This window comes from Tamandua tetradactyla, chromosome 2 (genome assembly GCF_023851605.1).
Source record: "Tamandua tetradactyla isolate mTamTet1 chromosome 2, mTamTet1.pri, whole genome shotgun sequence".
Lineage (NCBI taxonomy): Eukaryota > Metazoa > Chordata > Mammalia > Pilosa > Myrmecophagidae > Tamandua > Tamandua tetradactyla.
Window position 1 is genome coordinate 155,822,373 of NC_135328.1, and position 22,025 is coordinate 155,844,397.

General features: G+C 37.1%; 1 long non-coding RNA gene across 1 annotated transcript in view; it reads right to left on the reverse strand.

The window, feature by feature from the left end:
• The window catches only part of LOC143674134 (uncharacterized), a 109,763-nt gene that overhangs the window by 2,848 nt on the left and 84,890 nt on the right, over nucleotides 1–22,025 (reverse strand). Inside the window, exon 2 of the long non-coding RNA XR_013170879.1 lies at nucleotides 5,921–5,987. This is a non-coding gene — a long non-coding RNA (uncharacterized LOC143674134). The remainder of the gene's footprint in view (nucleotides 1–5,920; nucleotides 5,988–22,025) is intronic.

Below are 22,025 nucleotides of genomic sequence, written 5' to 3' on the forward strand. Positions count from 1 at the left end.
TCCAATCTAGGCTCCAATTTTCTTATAAGTATTTTCTAAAAGAGAACATAAAATATTTGCTCTTTTGTTTCTGGCTTATTTGCATCACATAATGTCTCCCAGGTTCATTCACAATGTTCTGTGCCTCACAACTTTGTTACTTTCTGTAGGCACACAATATTTGACCACATGTATATATTCCATGGGCATGGCAGGCTAGTTCCTTGAGGGGAAAGGAAACAGATTTAATTAGCCGCAAAGGCTCAGATCAACCAAGCTCCACATGCAGAATTAATTAACAAATTCTGACTACTGAAATTAGGCCCCCAGAACAGAAAAACCTAGACTAAGCACTAAAGGTACTAGGAGTTTTTGCCCTGGCTGAGAGGGGGTGGGGCTGACAGAAAAACAGCAGAGGCTTTTTAGACAGCACAAAATACTGCAAAATGGTTGGACCCCAAGAAAAGGGGGCACATAGAGCCTGGAGATAAATAGAGACACATACCAATTTAAGCTTTTGATTGATAAGCTCAAGGAGCAGGGTCTGCTCAGGAAAGGTTTTTTTTTGTTTGTTTTCTTTTTTTTCCTACTCCTTAACAGCTCATTAGATAGAACTGGAAGCCTTTTCAGGCTGCAGTGGTGTCCCAGAGAAGGGCAGAATTAAGCTTGTCTGCCAGACAAAGTAACTAGTCAGGTGAAAGGAATTAATTCCCTACAGGTTGTATCTATCCCAAGAGAAAGGTGGGGCCCAGCTAAAGTGGAATTCTTCTTTCAAGAAATTCAGGCCCAAGGAACTAAAAAACTGAAGCAGTTAATGCCAGCCTACAAGCTCACCTCTGCTCAATCATGCCCCAGGCAGGGAGAGTCTGCTGAAATTAAAAGCACCATATCACTTTACACTGGTGGGAAGCCATGGACAGACAAGTGCTGCATGCTGGGTAGGATAGGAAAAGCACAGAGTCTGGAGACTTCTTAGGAAAGTCTGACAACCACTGGGTCTCACCCTCAGGGAAAACTAATGCTGGCAACTGTTTCCTCCTAACACTTGGCCAGTTCAGTCTGGGAAAATCTGACTAGGGACTATAATATCTGGGGATACTGTCCTAAAAGAAAAAAAAGGCTCCATATAGGCAGGGCAAGAAAGAGAAAAACATTCTAATAAAATAGATAACATAGATGAAATGGACAACTTCCTGGAAAGGCATGAACAACCAACATTGACTTGAGAAGAAATAGATGACCTCAACAAACCAATCACAAGTAAAAAGATTGAATTGGTCATCAAGAAGCTCCTAAAAAATGAAAGTCCAGGACCAGATGGCTTCACATGTAAATTCTACCAAGCATTAAAAAAGATTTAGTATCAATCCTGCTCGAACTCTTCAAAAAACTGAAGAGGACTGAAAGCTACCTTAATTCATTCTATGAAGCCAACATCATCACCATAATGCCAAAGCCAGACAAAGTTACTACAAGAAAAGAAAATAACAGACCAATCTCTATAGTGAACATAGATGCAAAAATCCTCAACAAGGTACCGCAAATCAAATCAGTAGTACATTAAAAGAATTATACACCATGACCAAGTGGGATTTATTCTAGGTATGCAAGGACAGGTCAACATAAGAAAATCAATTAATGTAACATGCCATATCAACAAATCAAAGCAGAAAAACCACATGATCATCTTGATGGATGCAGAAAAGGCATTTGACAAAATTCAACATCCTTTCTTGATGAAAACACTTCAAAGGATAGGAATAGAAGGGAACTTCCTCGACATGATAAAGGGAAAATATGAAGAATCCACAGTTAACATCATCCTCAATGGAATAAGACTGAAAGCTTTCCGTCTAAGACCAGGAGCAAGACAAGGATACCCACTGCAACCATTGTTATTCAACATTGTGCTGGAAGTTCTAGCCAGAGCAATTAGACAAGAAAAAGAGACAAAAGGCATCCAAATTAGAAAGGAAGAAGAAAAATCTCACTGCTTGCAGATGATATGATATTATATGTTGAAAATCCCCGAACATTTACAGCAAAGGTGCTGTAGCTAATAAATAATAAAGCAAAGTGGCAGAGTACAAAGTCAACACCCAAATATCAGTAGTGTTTCTATACACAAGTAATGAGCAAATTGAAGAGGAAATCAAGAAAAACAATCCATTTACAATAGCAACCGAAAGAATAAAATATTTAGGAATAGATGTAACTAAGAATAAGAAGAACTTATGCACAGAAAACTACAAGAAATTGTCAAAAGAAATCATGGGAGACCTAAATAAATGGAAGGACTTGCTGTGTTCATGGATTGGAAGACTAAATATAGTGAAAATGAATCAATTCTACCCCAATTGATTTATAGATTCAATGCAATATCAATTAAAATCCCAACAACTTAATTTGTAGAAATAGAAAAACCAATAACCAAATTTATTTGGAAGGCAAGGGTGCCCTGAATAGCTAAAAATAACTTGAGAAAGAAAAACGAAATAGGCGGTTTCACACTACCTGACTTTAAAGCATATTACAAAGCTACAGTGGTCAAAATAGCATGGTACTGGCATAAAGATAGGTATACTGACCAATAGAATTGAATAGAGTGTTCAGATATAGACCCTCTCATCTATGAAGAATTGATCTATGGACAATTGATAAGGTGGTCAATCCAACCCACCTGGGACAGAGCAATCTCTTCAGTAAATGGTGCTTGGATAATTGGATATCCACATACAAAGAATGAAAGAGGATCCATGTCTCACACCCTGTACAAAAATTAGCTCAAAATGGATCAAAGACCTAAACATTATAACTAAAACCATACAACTTTTAGAAGAAAGTGTAGGCAAATATCTTATAAAGGTGGTGGTTTCCTAGACCTTATACCCAAAGCATGAGTATTGAAGTGAGAAATAGATAAATGGGAATTCCTCAAAATTAAACACTTTTGTAAAACAAAAAACTTTGTCAAGAAAGGAAAAAGGAAGCCTATACAATGGGAGACAATTTTTGGAAACCACATATCAGATAAGGGTCTAGTATCCAGACTATACAAAGAGATTCTTCAATTCAACAACAAAAATACAACCCAATTTATAAAATGGGCAAAAGACATGAACAGACACATCTCAGAAGAGGAAATACAGATGACTAAAAGGCACATGAAAATATTTTCCATTTCACTGGCTACGAGGAAATGCAAATCATAACCACAATGAGATACCATCTGAATCCTACTAGAATGGCCATTATAAAAAAAAACAGAAACAACAAGTGCTGTAGAGGATATGGAGAAAGAAGCATATTAATCACTGTTGGTGGGAGTGTAAAATGGTACAACCATTCTGGAAGGCAGTTTGGTGGTTCCTCAGGAAGCTAAGTATAGAATTGCCATATGATCCAGCAATCCCATTGCTAGTTATATATTCAGAAGACCTGAGGACAAGGACACAAATGGACATTTTCACACCAATGTTTATAATAGCATTATTTATGATTGTCAAGGAGGAAGCAGCCCAAATGTCCATCAATTGATAAGTACCTAAACAGCCTGTGGTATGTACAAATGATGGACTATTACACAGCTTTAAGACAGGATTAAGTCATGAAGCATGTAACAACATGGATGAACCTTGAGGTCATTATGCTGAGTGAAATTAGCCAGAAACAAAAGGAAAAATACTGTCTTGTCTCACAAATATGAACTACCATTAATGAGGGAACTTGGAGAATTTTGGTTAAGAACATGGGTTATCAGGAGAAAGAAATAGGGTAGAGATTGTTCCAATTGGTACTGAAGGAATACAGATTGTGCAACAGAACTGACTGTAAAAATTCAGAAATGGATAGCACAATACTACCTGATTGTAGCCCAATAATATAAGTACTGAATGAAGCTGAATGTGAGTAAGATAGAAGGAGAAGGGCTGGGAGCCCTGTATGTAACCAGAGGGAAAGATAGAGGACAAAGACTGAAATGGTATAATTTAGGAATGCCTGGATTGGACAATGATAGTTATTAAATGTACAAATAGAAAAAACATTTTTGCATGAAGGAAGGACAAATGAATGTCAATATTGTAGGATGATGAAAATAAATGGTATATTGGAAAAAGGACAATCAATGTAAACTAGGGTCTACAGTCAACAGTAACATTGTAATTTGCTTCCACTGAATGTAACAAAGGCATTATGCCAAAACTCAGTGTCAATAGGGTCGGCATGAAGTAGGGGTATGATTCTTTGTGGAAGAAAAAGGAATGTCTTCAGATAGAGTATGGTGTTGAAGGCAGGTCTATACACTTAGGTTGGATTGTACTATGTGTGAATAAAACTGTTTACAGATGAACAAAGAGAAATAAGTGCTAGAGAAATCGTGGAGAAAGAGAGGTACCTATTCACTGTTGGTAGGGAAACTGAGAGGTGTCGCCACCTGGAGAGCAGTGTTGTGGTTCTACTGGGGGCTAGGAGTGGGGTTTCTGTATGGTCCTGAAATCCCATTGCTCAGTATATAGCTGGAGGAACTGAGTGTGGAGACATGAATGGACAACTGCACACTTGTGTCTATGGCAGTAGTGTTTGCAATCCACAATGAATGGAGGTAGCCTAAGGGTACAACAAGTGAGGAACATAAGGGAGAACTAAGGTATAAACACAACAGACTATTGGCTGGCCACAGGAAGGAATAAAGTTATGAGGCATCCAACTAGGTGAATGAATCTTAAGGACTATATGTTAAATGAAATGTCCAAAACAAAAAGACAAACATTATCATACCTCATTCATATGGACTAACTATAATATAGAAACTTGGTGAACTGATTTGACAGCACAGATCATCAGGTTGGGGCCTATTGTAAAGGGTCCTAGATTGTAAGCTCTCAGACCAGTCATATATTGTAAGTGTTATTTCTAAACTCTGAGATACTGAGCTCTTTGCTTATATCCTGGTCATTCCCAGAAACTTTGGGTATTTATATGACAACTGAGACTCAGAATCAAAGCTCTGAAACTATGAAAGTCAGCAGTACCCAATACAAGAACTGTTTAAAAAGTTGAAAAAGAAGTCAGACTTTGATGTGAAATATGAATGAAGATTATCTGAATAGGATTAAGGTAAATCAGAATACAGAGTAAAGGATGATAGCATCCATATTCTAAAACTTCAACTTCCATGTCAGGCCAAAGGGAGAGATGTTTATCAGTGCAAAATTTATATTTTGGGAGGTGCATTTCCTAATTTAACTTGTATTGTCATATTAGTTGAACATCAAAAGTACATGGAATCTTGAATAGGACATGAAACTTTGTCGGTTTCTCCAGGTTACTATGATGTCTTGATATATCCCAGACTTATTTGGGCAGTGAACAAAGAAGTATTTGGAAGATCCCCTTGGGACACTGGGGAGAAAATATGAAATATTCAACTTCCCTATTTGGAAATTTTCTAATATTCTTTCAAGCAGTGGAGACAACAAATCAATAAGCCAAGCCCCCTATCTTGGAGTCTGCCCCTATGAAACCTATTCCTGCAAAGGATAGGCTAAGCATACTTAAAATTAGGCCTAAGAGTCACCCCCAGAGAGCCTCTTTTGTTGTTCAGATGTGACTTCTTTTTCTAAGCCTACATAAGAAGTGAACTCACTGCCCTCCCACCCTATGTGGAACATGACTCCCAAGGTCATGTTTTCCCCTCCTCACCCCTTCCCATGTCAAAGTCTTGGCCATTCTCATCTCAGTTATCATCTGTGCCAGTAAGTCCAATACTGGGTTAAGCAGGTCATAAAACATGTATGAACTGCCACTGGGCAAAATATTTTAGCCTCTTGGCTAAAGGAGCTTATACTCAGTCCTTTGTCTCAAATGCTCTCAACTGTTTTGTTTTAGACCAAATGTAGTATTCAAAACACACCTAAGAATACTTGGGCCTTTCTCTTACCTTCAAAATTGCATACTACATGGTAACATGGCCCATACAGCAGATATGTAATGGACACTTCTGAGTTCTGAAAAATACCAAGTATATAATATAAAATGATATGATAAATATAATGTAATGTAATATATAATTATATTTCATTATACATAATGATATAATCTACTCCTAAACAACAAATTTAATTTGTACCATTATTAAAAAATAAATTCCTTCAAGCCTTAACATGTGAACTATTTCTAAATACATATTTGCTTTCTTTTATGAAAAATATTTCTAACAATTCTAGGAAGAATTGTGCAGTGAAAGATAGAGAATTCTCACCATAAATTCGATGGCTCAAATCAGACACTGGAAAGTAAATCTTTCATAGTTGAGTAAACCATGCACACTTAGAATATATGAGGTTATCCTAAATATTAAGTTCTTGAAGAGAATATCAGAGCAAGTCCAAACTACTTTTTCTGCTTTAAACAAATAAGTATGTGATGATTTATGTCACAGTATGGTTATATTACTTAGAAGAAACAAATTAGATTATGGCCTCAGATCTAGCATATCAAAACAAACTCATATAAGCTTCCCTCTATTTAAAAACTGCATGCTGATTTCCCTTTCTTTGGGAATCAATCTTGATTTTTACTGGTGATATTTCTCCCTAGGTATAAAGTGCAGCAAAACAACATTGCAACCAGACGTGGCCATGAGACTATGTTTTGGTTAGGAGCTATAAGCAGTAGTGTGTGCACTTCTGGGAAATCTACAGATGGTTAAGTGCATTTTTCTTGACTGTTTCCATCCTTCCTGACTTCTCCATCCACCCAAGATGGAACAGCAGCATGTGATGACTGTTATGCTAGCATCCCTTTGATTCCTGAGATGAATGTCATACACTAAGGACATTGGAGCAAGGAGCTGGAAGGAGTGTCAGTGCTGACTGACTTCAGAGTGGCCTTCCAAGCTCTAGAGTGCATATTTCTGGAATTATACAGAAACATATTTGTTTAAATCACTGTTGGAGTTTTTCTGTCATATGCAGCCATGTGATATTAGCCATAACTAAACCCCCAAAATGTGATGTTTCTCAAATTTCTCAATTATCGAAAGCAGGAAAAATATATTGAAGGGGACAGAATAAATTTTTTAATGTATATATAACCTCCTTAACAAAATGGATTTAGAATAGTCATTTTCAAATGATAACTAATTTGAGCTTATTTGGTTCTCACTACTGTGGATTTCTAGATTGTGTTGATGAAGACAGGTTAGCCAAGCATGTGTTTTTAAAGAATGAAGACACTCCCTGAGAGGTTGTCAAATAATGTAAATAGTTATGATGATAATTTTCAGATATCTGCTCTAGGCCAATCAGCTCTGCTGGGATTTACACCCACTCTGATTGTCCTACAAAGTCATTGGTGGTATATGGAATGACTTCCAATACGTACAAATTCAGGCCAAACTAAACCAAGACATGAAAGCACCATCTCATGGGAGAAAACACAAAATTAGATTAAAAAGACCTTCATCCTGTTCTTTTTTGTTTCTCAACGAAAGAGTTGACAAATCTTATATTTAAGGTATCTATCAGCCTAGTACACAGAGTAAAATATGTAATATCAAATAAGATAGCAAGGAATTTAGGGGTCAACACAAGTCTACTCTAAGTACTATGTAAATCTCTTCAGAACAGGTTCAGCTAATGCAAATTGAAAAGGATATAATAAGAAGAATAGCAGATGCTTTAAAATTAGAAATATTCTCTAACATATGTTCTGGTACACACTTCTAATTACTAAAACTGTATTCCTTTTTAAACTGAGAATTTAAGTTGAAATCTCTAGATAGAGTATACGATGGACAAATTTAACTTGTAGTTCTCATCTTCATACCACACAAAGCTTATTTAAAGGATTAAAATATGTAAAAGTTAAAAGATTCCCTATGTATGTAGTATGCTGAGTTTGACAAGCATGCCAAATTTGAAGCAGAAAAGAGGCAGCATTGCTTTGAAAATTATTTTCCATCACTATTTAGATTATGTCAATACATTTTGGGATTTTTTATTTTTATTTTCATACTTTACATCCACACATATTTAATGATGTTAACTCTGTATTTATTTCTGAGATTTGGAGGAATGATTGACAGCCAAGTAGTAGCCTTAGGTACAAGGCAAAAAGCTACAAACAGAATGAAAAAAATATAGTTTCAATCATACAGCTAGAAAGCACCCAAGGGCAGAAACTGAGGATAGTAGGAAATGGGAGGGGGGGATTATAATGAGAAAGACTGCAAAGAGAAATGAGGAAAAGCTCAGTTATAGGTATGTTAAAGGCAAAAATTCTCCCACTCAAAGAACATCCCTTTTCCTATGTGTGCTTGTCAATTACAGCAATTCAGTGGCATTGCACTCTTTGCGTGAGGTGGTAACTTGTTCAAAACACACTGTGAGAAATTAACATGCAGTGATTATAATCAACAAATTACTATCAACTGACTTTTCTTCATCACATTTATAAAACTATTTGAAGTCTACACACTTACATAGAAAGTTATTTTTATTTTTCCTTTTTTGACAAATATTAATTTTTTCTTGAGGACCATGTCACAGCACTTTAAAATTTACATAAGGATGTCTGATGGTCTCACTTTATATCCATCAGCCATCTGGACAGAAGATACAATATCTCTGAGACACAGACACACACACACAAACAGAGGGAATGAGAGAGGGAGGGGGAGTTTTCAACCTTTAACATTTTCTTAAACACAATCTCAAGTGAGTTCCATTGCTGATGTTATGTGAAAACTACCATTTTGCTAAGATTACTAGTTTATCACACTCACTATTGACACAATATCTAGTCTCCATAAATTTCAATAGCTGCTTCTCTTTTCAATTTGCTGCTCCCAAACTGCCTGATTTATATCACACATTTAAACAAGTTTCCAGAAATGGAGGTGAGCACTAATAAATCACATGTGATTCCCCTAAAGTATAATAGTAAGCTGCTAATAGTCCTGGAGCTCATTGAGTAAATACTGTAGCTTTTTAGATTTCAAAGATTTAGAACAATATATTTCTTTAAAAAAATAAAAATAGTAGTTACTACCAAAGCAAGTGAGAAATTCTGCTATAGATTATTTTTCCAAAAACCTACCAGTAGAAAAGAAATAAAGATTCAGTCCCTATCCTTAAAGGGCATATGTAAAGGAGAGAGAATATAAGGAGAAAATTGTCTGTCTTAAATTTATTCTTATGAGAAAAAATACAAGTTTCCTGTTTCAAAAGCAACTTACATCCTATGTCAAAGATTTAAGCCAATGTCTTAGTCATATAATAATAAAACTGAGAAACATTATCACTTCATGGCTCTACAAGAAATGTGTGACTTATTGAACAAGTCCATTATATTTTGTATTTGAAAATAGTTTCTATTTTTATATATTCTGATTCTTTGAAAATTGACAATTCATGTACATATTACAGTAACCCTCAGAATGCCAGAATATGCTATTATTTGTAAAAATTTACCTTCTAGTCATTCTAGAAAATTACATAATCTGGGGCCATGGGGATCATTATCCTAAATGCTGCCTGTCTTTTTCTCTAATAAAACTGTCAGAATCACTGCAGTCTGGGAGACAGATTTTGGACTGACAGGCCATCTGCTCTCCTACTACATGCCTGGTAATAAACACTTTCCGTCTTTGAAACCCCAGTGTCTCAAGGATTGGTTATTGAGCACACTGGGCAAAAGAATCCATGGCACTTGTCAATTTGGCAATACAGATGGGTCAAATGCCTGAGGCTCTGGGGCCTGAGGAGAGCAGGTAAGCCAGGGGACCAAGTCTTTTGCAGCCACTTGACTGAATTGTAGTCTACAGTCTTGACAACCAGCATTTCTCTGTTCTGCTGGCATTCCAGAGATTTTGGCACCTTAAAAAGCTTCAAAGAGAGAAATCATTTCCAGTTCTATGTTCAGATGTCTGACTGGGTGAGTGGGTCATTAGGATAAAAGTGGATCAGGGAGTAAGTGGGCAGTGTGAGTCCCCTTGACCTAGGCCTGGGTCAGGCTTCCAGAATGATCCCCTTTATTCTAACCTCTACACCTTCTGTTTTGTTTCCCATATTATATAGTGTTTGAAGCTCTGACCTAATCCAACAATCAATTGGTATTTAATGAAATTAAATAGGCCTATTTAGGTGTTAGCCAGTGTGTTACCTAGGTATTATTTCATTGTTACTCAGCGTGCCAAGAGTTTAATGTCTGTTTGTTAATTGATGTGTTTGGTGTATGATACATAAATACAGCAAGAGTTAAGTGTCTATTTAAATTAGTAAGGTGGTGCATTACCACATTTATACTACCCAAGTGCTTTAACTGGTTTAACTTGTTTGCTATAGGAGTTCTTTAAAATGGAAAATTATAATTCTGTACCAGTTTGAAACTGTTGTGTAATACAGAAAACCATGCTCTTTAGTCTTCATTCAGTATTGCTTGGTAGGATTTTTTTATTGCTTCCATGGAGATGTGACCCACCCAATGGTGGAGAGTAACTTTTGATTAGATGGTTTCCATGGAAATGTGTCTCCACCTATTCAAGTTGGGGTTGCGTACTGGAGCCCTTTAAGAAGACACACAGTCAAAGATCTTTGGAGATGCAGAAGGAAAATTCCCTGATGGGAGCCTTATGAAATGAAGAGAGAAAGCTGCAGATGTTGACATGTGCCTTCCCAGCCAAGAGAGGTCTCCAGAAGCCAGAGACCCCAGCAGATGCCAGTCACATGCCTTCCCAGCTGACAGATGATTTCAGCCTTTCTTGAGTGAAGGTAGCCTCTTGTTGGTGCCTTAATTTGGACACTTTCATGGCCTTAAAACCATAAACTTGCAACTTAATAAATTCTCCTTTTAAAGACCATTTCATTTCTGGTATATTGCATTTTGCAGCTTAATAAACTAAAACAAGCTCTAATAGCATTCTTGAATTTAGCCCTTTGGGATGCATCTTGAATTTGGGGGGAAATTTTAGTTATAAACCTATGTAAAAGCAAAACTTAGTTCATTTCTGTAACGCATCTAGCCAGAATATAGAGAATTGGCAGAGAGATGGCCTGTAAATGGATCTGTGGATAAGAGCATCATATTACAGTTAGAGCTGTTCTGCACAAAGGAACAGAAATGGGATGAGATGAGATATGTTCAACCCTTTATTTGTCTCTCCTAGCAATTGGTGGAGGTACTAAATTTTCTCCAGCATACATTGGGTTGCCAGAATTTTCTCACTGTTTCCTATCCGCTTTGTTTACAGGTAAAAGAGTTTTACATGTAAAGATAGGCAGAGAAAAGAAAAATGTCCTCCCTGATTCTAATCCAGAGGATTCAATAGAATCTTTATTGACTCCTTCATCTGCTCCATCTCCACCCTATAGCAAAGGGGTTGACCGATCAGGAAAAAAAGGAAGATCTCCTACCACTTCCTCATCCTCTTCAATATCCATTTTTGCCAGAAGGAAAAGAGCCTGGGATATGAATGGTTTCCCTCTTACATACCTGACACTCAACTTGGTCAGGGTTTCTCTTTAAAACCAGCAAGAGAGCCACTGGAAAGAATTCTACCCCTCTGGCTAGTATTTGTAGGAGTAGGTGAACAGTGAGGCCCAGAAGGATTTGTGTATATTCATACAGCTTCTCCATATTGGGTTTATATAACTGGAAAAATAACACCCTCCTCTATAGAGAGGATCCAAAGAAAATAGAGAGCTTAACTACTTCAATATTAATAGCCTATAACTCTAGTTGGGCTGATATTTAGACCTTGTTAAATACCCTGCTAATGGAAGAATAATGGAAAATGGTAATAGGAAAGGAAAATCAGGAAGATGATAGGAAGCAGGGAGAGAATTCTGTATGCTGGAGCAAATTTAGCAGTACCAATAAGGGATCCCGAGTGGAATCCAAATGAAGCAGATGGCTGGGCTAAATTAGAACATTATAAAGACTGTAGGCCTGTGAAAAGGGGTCTCTAAAACTATAAACTACCAGAAGACAAATTAAGTAAGACAGGAACCAATGGAAGCTCCATCAGCTTTTCTTGAAAGAATTTATAGCACATAGCAGCATTACACATAGATCCAAAAAGTGCAGAAAATGACAGAAATTTGAATATGATGTTTATTACTCTGAGTTTCCCTGACACAAGGAAGAAGCTACAGCAAATAGACAATGGACTAGGACTGTCCATCTCTAGGTTGGTTGAGCTCACTTAAAAAAAATATTTCTATTGAGAAATCTTCACACACATACAGTCCATACATGGTTTATAACCAATGGCTCACAATATCATCACATAGTTCAGTAGTTATCCATGATCATTTTTAGAACATTTTCATCACTCCAGAAAAAGAAAGAAAGAAAAAAACCTCATACATCCCATATCCCTTACCCTCTCCTCTCATTGACCACTAATATTTCAACCTACTCAATTTTTTACACTTTATCCCCTCATTATTTATTTATTTTTATCCTTATTTTTTTACTCATCTGTCCATTCCCTGGATAAAAGAAGTTTCAGACACAAGGTTTTCACAATCACACAGTCACATTGTAAAAGCTATACAGATATTCAATTGTCTTCAAGAATCAAGGCTACTGGAACACAGCTCAACAGGTTCAGGTACTTCCCTCCAGCTACCCCAATACACCATAAGCTAAAAAAAGATATCTATGTAAGGCATAAGAATAACCTCCAGGATAAACTTTCAACTCTTTTTGAAATCTCTCAACCACTGAAACTTTATTTTGTCTCATTTCTCTCTTCCCCCTTTTGGTCAGGAAGGCTTTCTCAATCCCATGATGCCAGGTCCCAGCTGATCCTACAAGTCCTGTCCTACATTGCCAGGGAGATTTATGACCCAGGTAGGGGGAGGGCAGGGAGTTCACCTACTGAGTTGGCTTAGAGAGAGACTACATCTGTGCAACAAAAGCAGTTCTCTTGGGGTGACTCTTAGGCATAATTATAAATAGGTTTAGCTTCTTCTTTGCAGGAATTAGTCTCATCAGAACAAACCCCAAGATCAAGGGCTCAGCCTATTGATTTGGTTGTCTCCACTGCCTGCAAGATTATCAGGAATTCCCCAGGTGGAGAAGTTGAATATTTCCTCCTTTCTCCCCATTTCCCCAAGGGGACTATGCAAATACTATTTTATTCACTTCCCAAATTACTTTGGGATATATCAGGGCATCACACTAACCTGTACAAAACCAACAAGATCTCACACCCTATTCTAGATTCAATGTACTTACTGCTGAATTTGCTTTTAAAGTTTATAACAACAGGGATCAAGTTAAAGAAGATCGGTATTTTCAAAAGCAAGCAGCACTTGAGGATCGATAACTTAGGGGGCAACTGTCACTCCTCGTGGCTCTAATGAGCCAAGGACAACCAGGATGAGATAACAGCAAGAAGGTAAGAGTCCTCAAGAGTCAAGGAGGAATTCCTAAGGAATTAGGAACCAACCAAGTGCATACTGCAGGAAAGAGGGGGGCACTGGAAGACAGATTGTCCTAGCTGCCCCCAGGGAAAAACCCAGAGGGAATCTAGGCAGCCCACATTTCAGATGCCCCAATGAGATGATGGTGCAGTTGACAGTGACTTGGAATGAAAGAGTCCAGGGGCTCTATTGGATATACCACTTCTTTCAATCTCCCACCAAGAGCCTCAGGTAACAATACAGGTGGAAAAACAATTAATTGACTTTCTTGTCAATACATGAGACACATACTCAGTATTAAATAAAAAACCTAGTGCAATTTCCAACCAGTTACAGTACACAGAGTATCTAGGAAGAAAGCAGGTAAACCATTTTTTGCAGCTACTACACTGTCCAATTGAGAGTAAAAATTTGAAACACTATTTCCTCTATGTACCAGAATGTCCAGTTCCCTTTCTGTAAAGAGGTCTACGAACCAAATTAAATGCCCAGATAATCTTTTCTCCAGATTGTTTGTCAATAAACATGCCTCCAGGACATGCTTGTGCACTACAAGTTGCTTTACTGTTCACTGAAGGAGATAAGCAGACCAGGCCCATTCTAGAAGAAATCTTGAAAACTGAACTAGAGAAATGGGCTGATGGAAAACCTATATTAGCAATAACAGTGAGTCCGGTTCAAGTGAAACTTCAAAAGCCTGGTACTGTGACTGGAAAAGTATTTGCAAGCCCCCTTCGGGGAATGGTGAGAGTGGGGAGAAATTCAACTTCCCCAAGATGAATTCTTGATATTCTCACAAGCAGTGTCAACAACCAAAGCTATAGGCTGAGCCCCCAGTCTTGGGGTTTGCTCACATGAAGCTTAACCCCACAAAAGACAGGTCAAGTCTTCTTAAAATTTAGGCCTAAGAGTCACCCCCAAGAGAGCCTCTTTTTTTCCTTAGATGTGGCCTCTCTCTACAACCAATATGATGAGCAGTCTCACCACCCTCCCCTCTCTGCATGGGACATGACTCCCAGGGTTGTGGACCTTCTGGGCAATGAGGAACAAAGATTCCGGAATGAGCTGAGGCTCAGCATCAAAGGACTGAGAAAAACCCTAGAATGAGCTGAGAATTAACATCAAATGACTGAGAGAACCTTCTCGACCAAAAGGGGGAAGAATTAAATGAGACCAAGTGTCAATGGCTGAGAGATTCCAAACAGAGTCGAGAGGTTATCCTGGAAGTTATTCTCATGCATTAAGTAGATATCACCTTGTTGTTCAAGATGTAGTGAAGAGGCTGGAGGTAATTGCCTGAAAATGTAGTGCTATGTTCCTGTAGCCATGTTTCTTGATGATGATTGAAGAATGATATAGCTTTCACAATGAGACTCTGTGAATGTGAAAACCTTATGTCTGATGGTCCTTTTAGCTACTATATCAACAGAAGAGTAGAACATATGGAATAAAAATAAATAATAGTGGGAACAAATGTTAAAATAAATTCAGTTTGAAATAGTGGTAAATGAAAGCGAGGGGTAAGGGGTATGGTGCATATAGTTTTTTTTCTCTATTATCATTTTATTTCTTTTTCTGTTGTCTTTTTATTTCTTTTTCTAAATCGATGCAAATGTACTAAGAAATGATGAAAATGCAACTATGTGATGATATTAAGAATTATTGATTATATATGTAGAATGCAATGATTTCTAAGTATTTTGTTTGTTAATTTTTTTCATTAATAAAAAAAGTTAAAAAAAAAAGCCTGGTACTGAATGTCAAAAGCCTGGTACTGTATGTCATCTTAACCAGTATCTGCTTAAGCTAGAATCCAGAGAAGGAATTGCTCCACTAATGGAAACATTTTTGAAATATAAATTAACACAACCCTGTCAATCTGCATATAACATTCAAATATTGCCCATGCAAAAGCCAGGCACCCTAAATAAGTATTGTTTTGTACAAGATCTCCAGCTATTGATCAAATTGTAGAAGGCATCCACCCAACATTATCTGGAGATCTCTGTTGGTTCACCACCAGAGAACTGCATGCACCTTGATTTGAAATCTCAAGAATTTCTTGCTTTTGAATGAGAAGACCCAGTTACTAAAATTAAGCAGCAATGCTGTTGGTTTGTTCTTCCACAAGCATTTTAAAATGTGCCCACAATATTTGGAAAAGCATTAGCCAGAGATCTAAAGGATTTACACTTACATAAAGGAGAATTATTACAGTATTTTGAGGGTATATTAATAGCAAGCTATAACAAGAAGGCATCAGATAAAAAAACACTTCAATCTCTGCATTTCTTAGCAGACCAAGGTTACAAAATCTCAAAGACAAAAGCTCAAATTTCACAAGAATCAGCAAAACATCTAGGTTTTGAGCTATTAAAAGGACAGAGAGATCTATTGCCAGACCAGAGAGAGGCTTTAGCCTGAGTAGCAGAGCCATTTACCAAAAGGCACCTTTGAGGATTCCTAAGGATGGCAGGATTCTGTAGGATTTGGATACCTAATTTTGGATTAACAGCAAAATGCTTATATAAAGCTGACAGGATATGAGCAAAAGCCTCTAAATTGGATGACTGAATGTAAGAATGCTTTCCAGAAAATAAAAAGGGAACTTTTTTTTTTTTGCATTTATTTTTTATTTATTTTATTTTTTTATTAACGGAAAGAAAAAAAAAAGAAATTAACACAACATTTAGACATCATACCGTTCTACATATGCACTCAGTAATTCTTAACATCATCACATAGATGCATGGTCATTGTTTCTTAGTACATTTGCATCGGTTTAGAGGAACTAGCAACACAACAGAAAAAGATATAAAATGTTAATATAAAGAAAAGAAATAAAATTAGTAATAATAGTAAAAAACAACAACAACAAACAAACCAATAAGCAAACTAAAACAAAAAAACTCTATAGCTCAGATGCAGTTTCATTCAGTATTTTAACATGATTACTTTACAATTAGGTATTATTGTGCTGTCCATTTTTGAGTTTTTGTATCTAGTCCTGTTGCACAGTCTGTATCCCTTCAGCTTCAATTACCCATTGTCTTACCCTGTTTCTAACTCCTGCTGAACTCTGTTACCAATGACATATTTCAAGTTTATTCTCGAATATCCGTTCACATCAGTGGGACCATACAGCATTTGTCCTTCAGTTTTTGGCTGGATTCACTCAGCATAATATTCTCTAGGTCCATCCATGTTATTACATGGTTCATAAGTTTATCTTGTCTTAAAGCTGCATAATATTCCATCGTATGTATATACCACAGTTTGTTTAGCCACTCTTCTGTTGATGGAGATTTTGGCTGTTTCCATCTCTTTGCAATTGTAAATAACGCTGCTATAAACATTGGTGTGCAAATGTCCGTTTGTGTCTTTGCCCTTAAGTCCTTTGAGTAGATACCTAGCAATGGTATTGCTGGGTCATATGGCAATTCTATATTCAGCTTTTTGAGGAACCGCCAAACTGCCTTCCACAGTGGTTGCACCCTTTGACATTCCCACCAACAGTGGATAAGTGTGCCTCTTTCTCTGCATCCTCTCCAGCACTTGTCATTTTCTGATTTGTTGATAATGGCCATTCTGGTGGGTGTGAGATGATATCTCATTGTGGTTTTGATTTGCATTTCTCTAATGGCCAGGGACATTGAGCATCTCTTCATGTGCCTCTTGGCCATCCGTATTTCTTCTTCTGGTAGGTGTCTGTTCAAGTCTTTTTCCCATTTTGTAATTGGGTTGGCTGTCTTTTTGTTGTTGAGTTGAACAATCTCTTTATAAATTCTGGATACTAGACCTTTATCTGATATGTCGTTTCCAAATATTGTCTCCCATTGTGTAGGCTGTCTTTCTACTTTCTTGATGAAGTTCTTTGATGCACAAAAGTGTTTAATTTTGAGGAGCTCCCATTTATTTATTTCTTTCTTCAGTGCTCTTGCTTTAGGTTTAAGGTCCATAAAACCGCCTCCAGTTGTAAGATTCGTAAGATATCTCCCTACATTTTCCTCTAACTGTTTTATGGTCTTAGACCTAATGTTTAGATCTTTGATCCATTTTGAGTTAATTTTTGTATAAGGTGTGAGATACGGGTCTTCTTTCATTCTTTTACTTATGGATATCCAGTTCTCTAGGCACCATTTATTGAAGAGACTGTTCTGTCCCAGGTGAGTTGGCTTGACTGCCTTATCAAAGATCAAATGTCCATAGATGAGAGGGTCTATATCTGAGCACTCTATTCGATTCCATTGGTCAATATATCTATCTTTATGCCAATACCATGCTGTGACCAAGAGACCAGCTCTGCAAGAAATACTTAAGGGAGCACTAGAGTCAGATACAAAAAGACAGAAGAGAGAGGTATGGAGAAGAGTGTAGAAGGAAGGAAAATCAGATATGATATATATAATACAAAATCCAAAATGGTAGAGGAAAATATTATCCAAACAGTAATAACTCTAAATGTTAATGGACTGAATTCCCCAATTAAAAGACATAGACTGGCAGAATGGATTAAAAAACAGGATCCTTCTATATGCTGTCTACAGGAAACACATCTTAGACCCAAAGATAAATATAGGTTGAAAGTGAAAGGTTGGGAAAAGATATTTCATGCAAATAACAACCAGAAAAGAGCAGGAGTGGCTATACTAATATCCAACAAATTAGACTTCAAATGTAAAACAGTTAAAAGAGACAAAGAAGGACACTATATACTATTAAAAGGAACAATTAAGCAAGAAGACATAACAATTGTAAATATTTACGCACCGAACCAGAATGCCCCAAAATACGTGAGGAATACACTGCAAACACTGAAAAGGGAAATAGACACATCTACCATAATAGTTGGAGACTTCAATTCACCACTCTCATCAATGGACAGAACATCTAGACAGAGGATCAATAAAGAAATAGAGAACCTGAATATTACTATAAATGAGCTTGACTTAACAGACATTTATAGGACATTACATCCCACAACAGAAGGATACACCTTTTTTTCAAGTGCTCATGGATCATTCTCAAAGATAGACCATATGCTGGGTCACAAAGCAAGTCTTAACGAATTTAAAAAGACTGAAATCATACACAAACACTTTCTCGGATCATAAAGGAATGAAGTTGGAAATCAATAATAGGCGGAGTGCCAGAAAATTCATAAATACATGGAGGCTCAACAACACACTCTTAAACAACAAGTGGGTCAAAGAAGAAATTGCAAGAGAAATTAGTAAATACCTAGAGGCAAATGAAAATGAAGACACAACATATCAAAACTTATGGGACGCAGCAAAGGCAGTGCTAAGAGGGAAATTTATTGCCCTAAATGCCTTTATCAGAAAAGAAGAAAAGGCAAAAATGCAGGAATTAACTGTCCACTTGGAAGAACTGGAGAAAGAACAGCAAACTAATCCCAAAGGAAGCAAAAGGAAAGAAATAACAAAGATTAGAGCAGAAATAAATGAAATTGAAAACAGGAAAACAATAGAGAAAATCAATAAGACCAGAAGTTGGTTCTATGAGAAAATCAACAAGATTGATGGGCCCTTAGCAAGATTGACAAAAAGAAGAAGAGAGAGGAAAAGGGAACTTTTAACCGCTCCATCCGCAGGCCTCCCAGACCTAAGAAAACACTTCGACCTTTTCATATGTGAAAGACAAGAGATTGGATTAGGAATCTTTACTCAGAGGTTAGGAAATGCCAAATGTCCCATGGCCTCTTTTTCTCAACAGTTAGACAAGACCACCCAAGGATGGCCTGTATCCTAAGGACTGTAGCAGCCACCTGTGACATTCTCAAAGAAGCTGAGAAATTTACTTTAGAACAGCTCACCACTGTGCACATGCCATACTACATGCTGCTTTTGTTAGAACAGAAAGGTGGCTATTGACTCACTGCTGGATGGGTAGGTAAATATCAAGCTATTCTACTAGATAATCCTAACATCACTCTAAAAGCTTCTTCTAGCCTAAACCCAACTACCTTTCTTCTGAGTGGGGAAAGAGGACCTGTGCATGACTGCACACAAATAATTGATGAACTCTATTCCAGTCACCTATATTTGGATGATCAACCTTTGGAGCAATCAGATGTATATTGATGGGAGCAGCTTCATGGAGAGAGGACTTCAGAAAGTCTTCTTTGCTGTGGTAACTCTACAGATAATACTGGAGAGTGGGACCTTTTACTCAGGTACAATGAGTTGAACTAATTGCACTTATCAGAGCTCTCCATCTATGAAAGGGACAGTGGGTAAACATATACACAGACTGTAAGCATTTTAATATAGTTCATGCTCATGGAGCCATCTGGAAAGAAAGAAGACTCTTAACATAGGTGAAAAGGAAATTAAACCCAAAGACATGATCTTAGCATTATTAGAAGCAGTGATGCTGCCTAAAGAAGTGGCCAAAATGCATTGTTACAGTCATCAGGAAGGAGAAATGGATTAGGTAAAAGACAATTGAGTAGCAGATCTAGAAGTAAGAGCAGCAGCCAAACTAAAATCTCCATCATCATCATTGGTACTTTCTCTAATAGCATATAGAAAACTAAAAAATATTTCTTCTTAGTATTCATCCCATGATATAAGAGAGAAACAGTGGGCTTTAACTTGAAAGAAATGGATGCTAGTTCTCAATCAAACATTTCACACAAGAGAGTGAAGGGAGGATGGAATTATAATAAAGAGGAGTAATTCTTATTCCTGAACACTTAATGGAAAGGGTTTTCCTTTATTTGCATCAAAGCACTCATTAGGAAGAGATACCATGAATAAATGGTTGAAAAATTATATTGTAGAACCTAAGATGCAAAGAACCATTCATAAAATAATACAAAACTGTTTGACTTGTGCTAGAAACAACCCTAAACTTGGGCCTCAGTCCCCTATTAAAGGAGAGCAATCCAGGGGCACAACTCCATATTGTGGACTGGCAAATTGCTACTGTTATGCCAAGGACATGTGAAAATTACCAATACCTTTTTGTTTCTGTAGATACATTTACAGGGTGGGTAGAGACCTTTCCATGCAGTATAAAGAGAACTTCAGAAGTAACTAAGGCACTCCTGAAGGAAAGAATCCCACAGTTTGGACTGCCATTTTCAATACAAATTGGTGATAGGGGAACTTTTACATTAAAATTTCACAGGAATTGTCAGGATCTCTGAATATACATTGGAAATTACATGTGTTTTGGAAACTGCAATCTACTGGGAAAATGGAAAGGATGACTCATACCCAGAAGAAGACAGTGGCAGAATTTTTCCAAAAAATTAATCTCTCATGCAACAAGGTACTTCTGGTGGCTCTGATGTAGGTAAGGGTAGTGCCCAGAAGCAGGCCGAATTTGAGCTCATTCGAAATGTTTATGGGAAACCATTCCTAAAGCCAGGTGGAATGTATACCTGGACTGAATAAGTCCAGGAGATAGAAACTAAGAAATGTGTTCAGTCACTATGGGCCATGTTACAGGCAATTCATCACTATGCCTCAAGTTGGCTCTCTTTTCCTATGGTTGTTCCCTTACATCAATTTAAACCTGGAGATCAAGTTCTTTTTTAAAAGTGGAAATACCAATATCCAGCAGGCCAGTTTGACCCAAAATGGGAAGGCCCTTATGAAATCTTATTGACAACTCTTCTGTCAAGTTGATGGGAGTAAAACCATAGGTATACCCTAGTTGAATAAAAATAACACCCTCTAATCAGGTTTTGCCTCTTAGACTCCTCCACAGGATCAATATTGAAAAACAGATAGCTGAAAATCCTGAGGAAGGAGAGGAAACTGACCAGCTTCTGGGAGGGAGATGTCAATGTGAACTCCTAGAGGATTTAAAATTTATCTTCAGGAGAACAAATAAGAGAGAAATATTAGAGCATTTCTTTTATCTGAGTACCATTACGTATATACAAAGATTTATAAATACGTGTGCTACCCCAAAGATAAAACATCTTCATTGGCAGCCAAATGAATAAATTACTATGGAAGATTATTACACTCCTCCTAACATGTATTTTTGGCATATTCCCTGTTTTGTATTTATGTTGATATAGCAAAGGAGCTGGTATATATATACATTATATATCATCTGCCAAGGAGCTTATATATTATAAAGCATGAATGTTTTCTTATGATGGGCACACTCCTATGCAACTTCTATGAATCAATCTGATTGCTGGGTATGTGGCCAATTACCGATGTCTAGTGTTTCCAGGTTACCTTGATGGATATCACCCCCCTCCAGGGAGCTAATTGGAAGGAACTAAGAAAATTAATTAAAAGGACATGAGAGCCATGTGATTCTGAGTTCTATTATCTTGGGTGAACAGTAATTTACAGACTTAGTCATTGTTCTAGTTTGCTAGCTGCTGGAATGCAATATACCAGAAATGGAATGACTTTTTAAAAGGGGAATTTAATTAGTTGCTAGTTTACCATGCTAAGGCCAAGAAAATGTCCCAATCAATACAAGTCTATAGAAATATCCAATCAAATGCATCCAGGAAAAGATACCTTTGTTCAAGAAGGCTGATGAAGTTCAGGGTTTCTCTCTCAAGTGGAAAGGCACATGGAGAACACATTTAGAGTTTCTTTCTCATCTGGA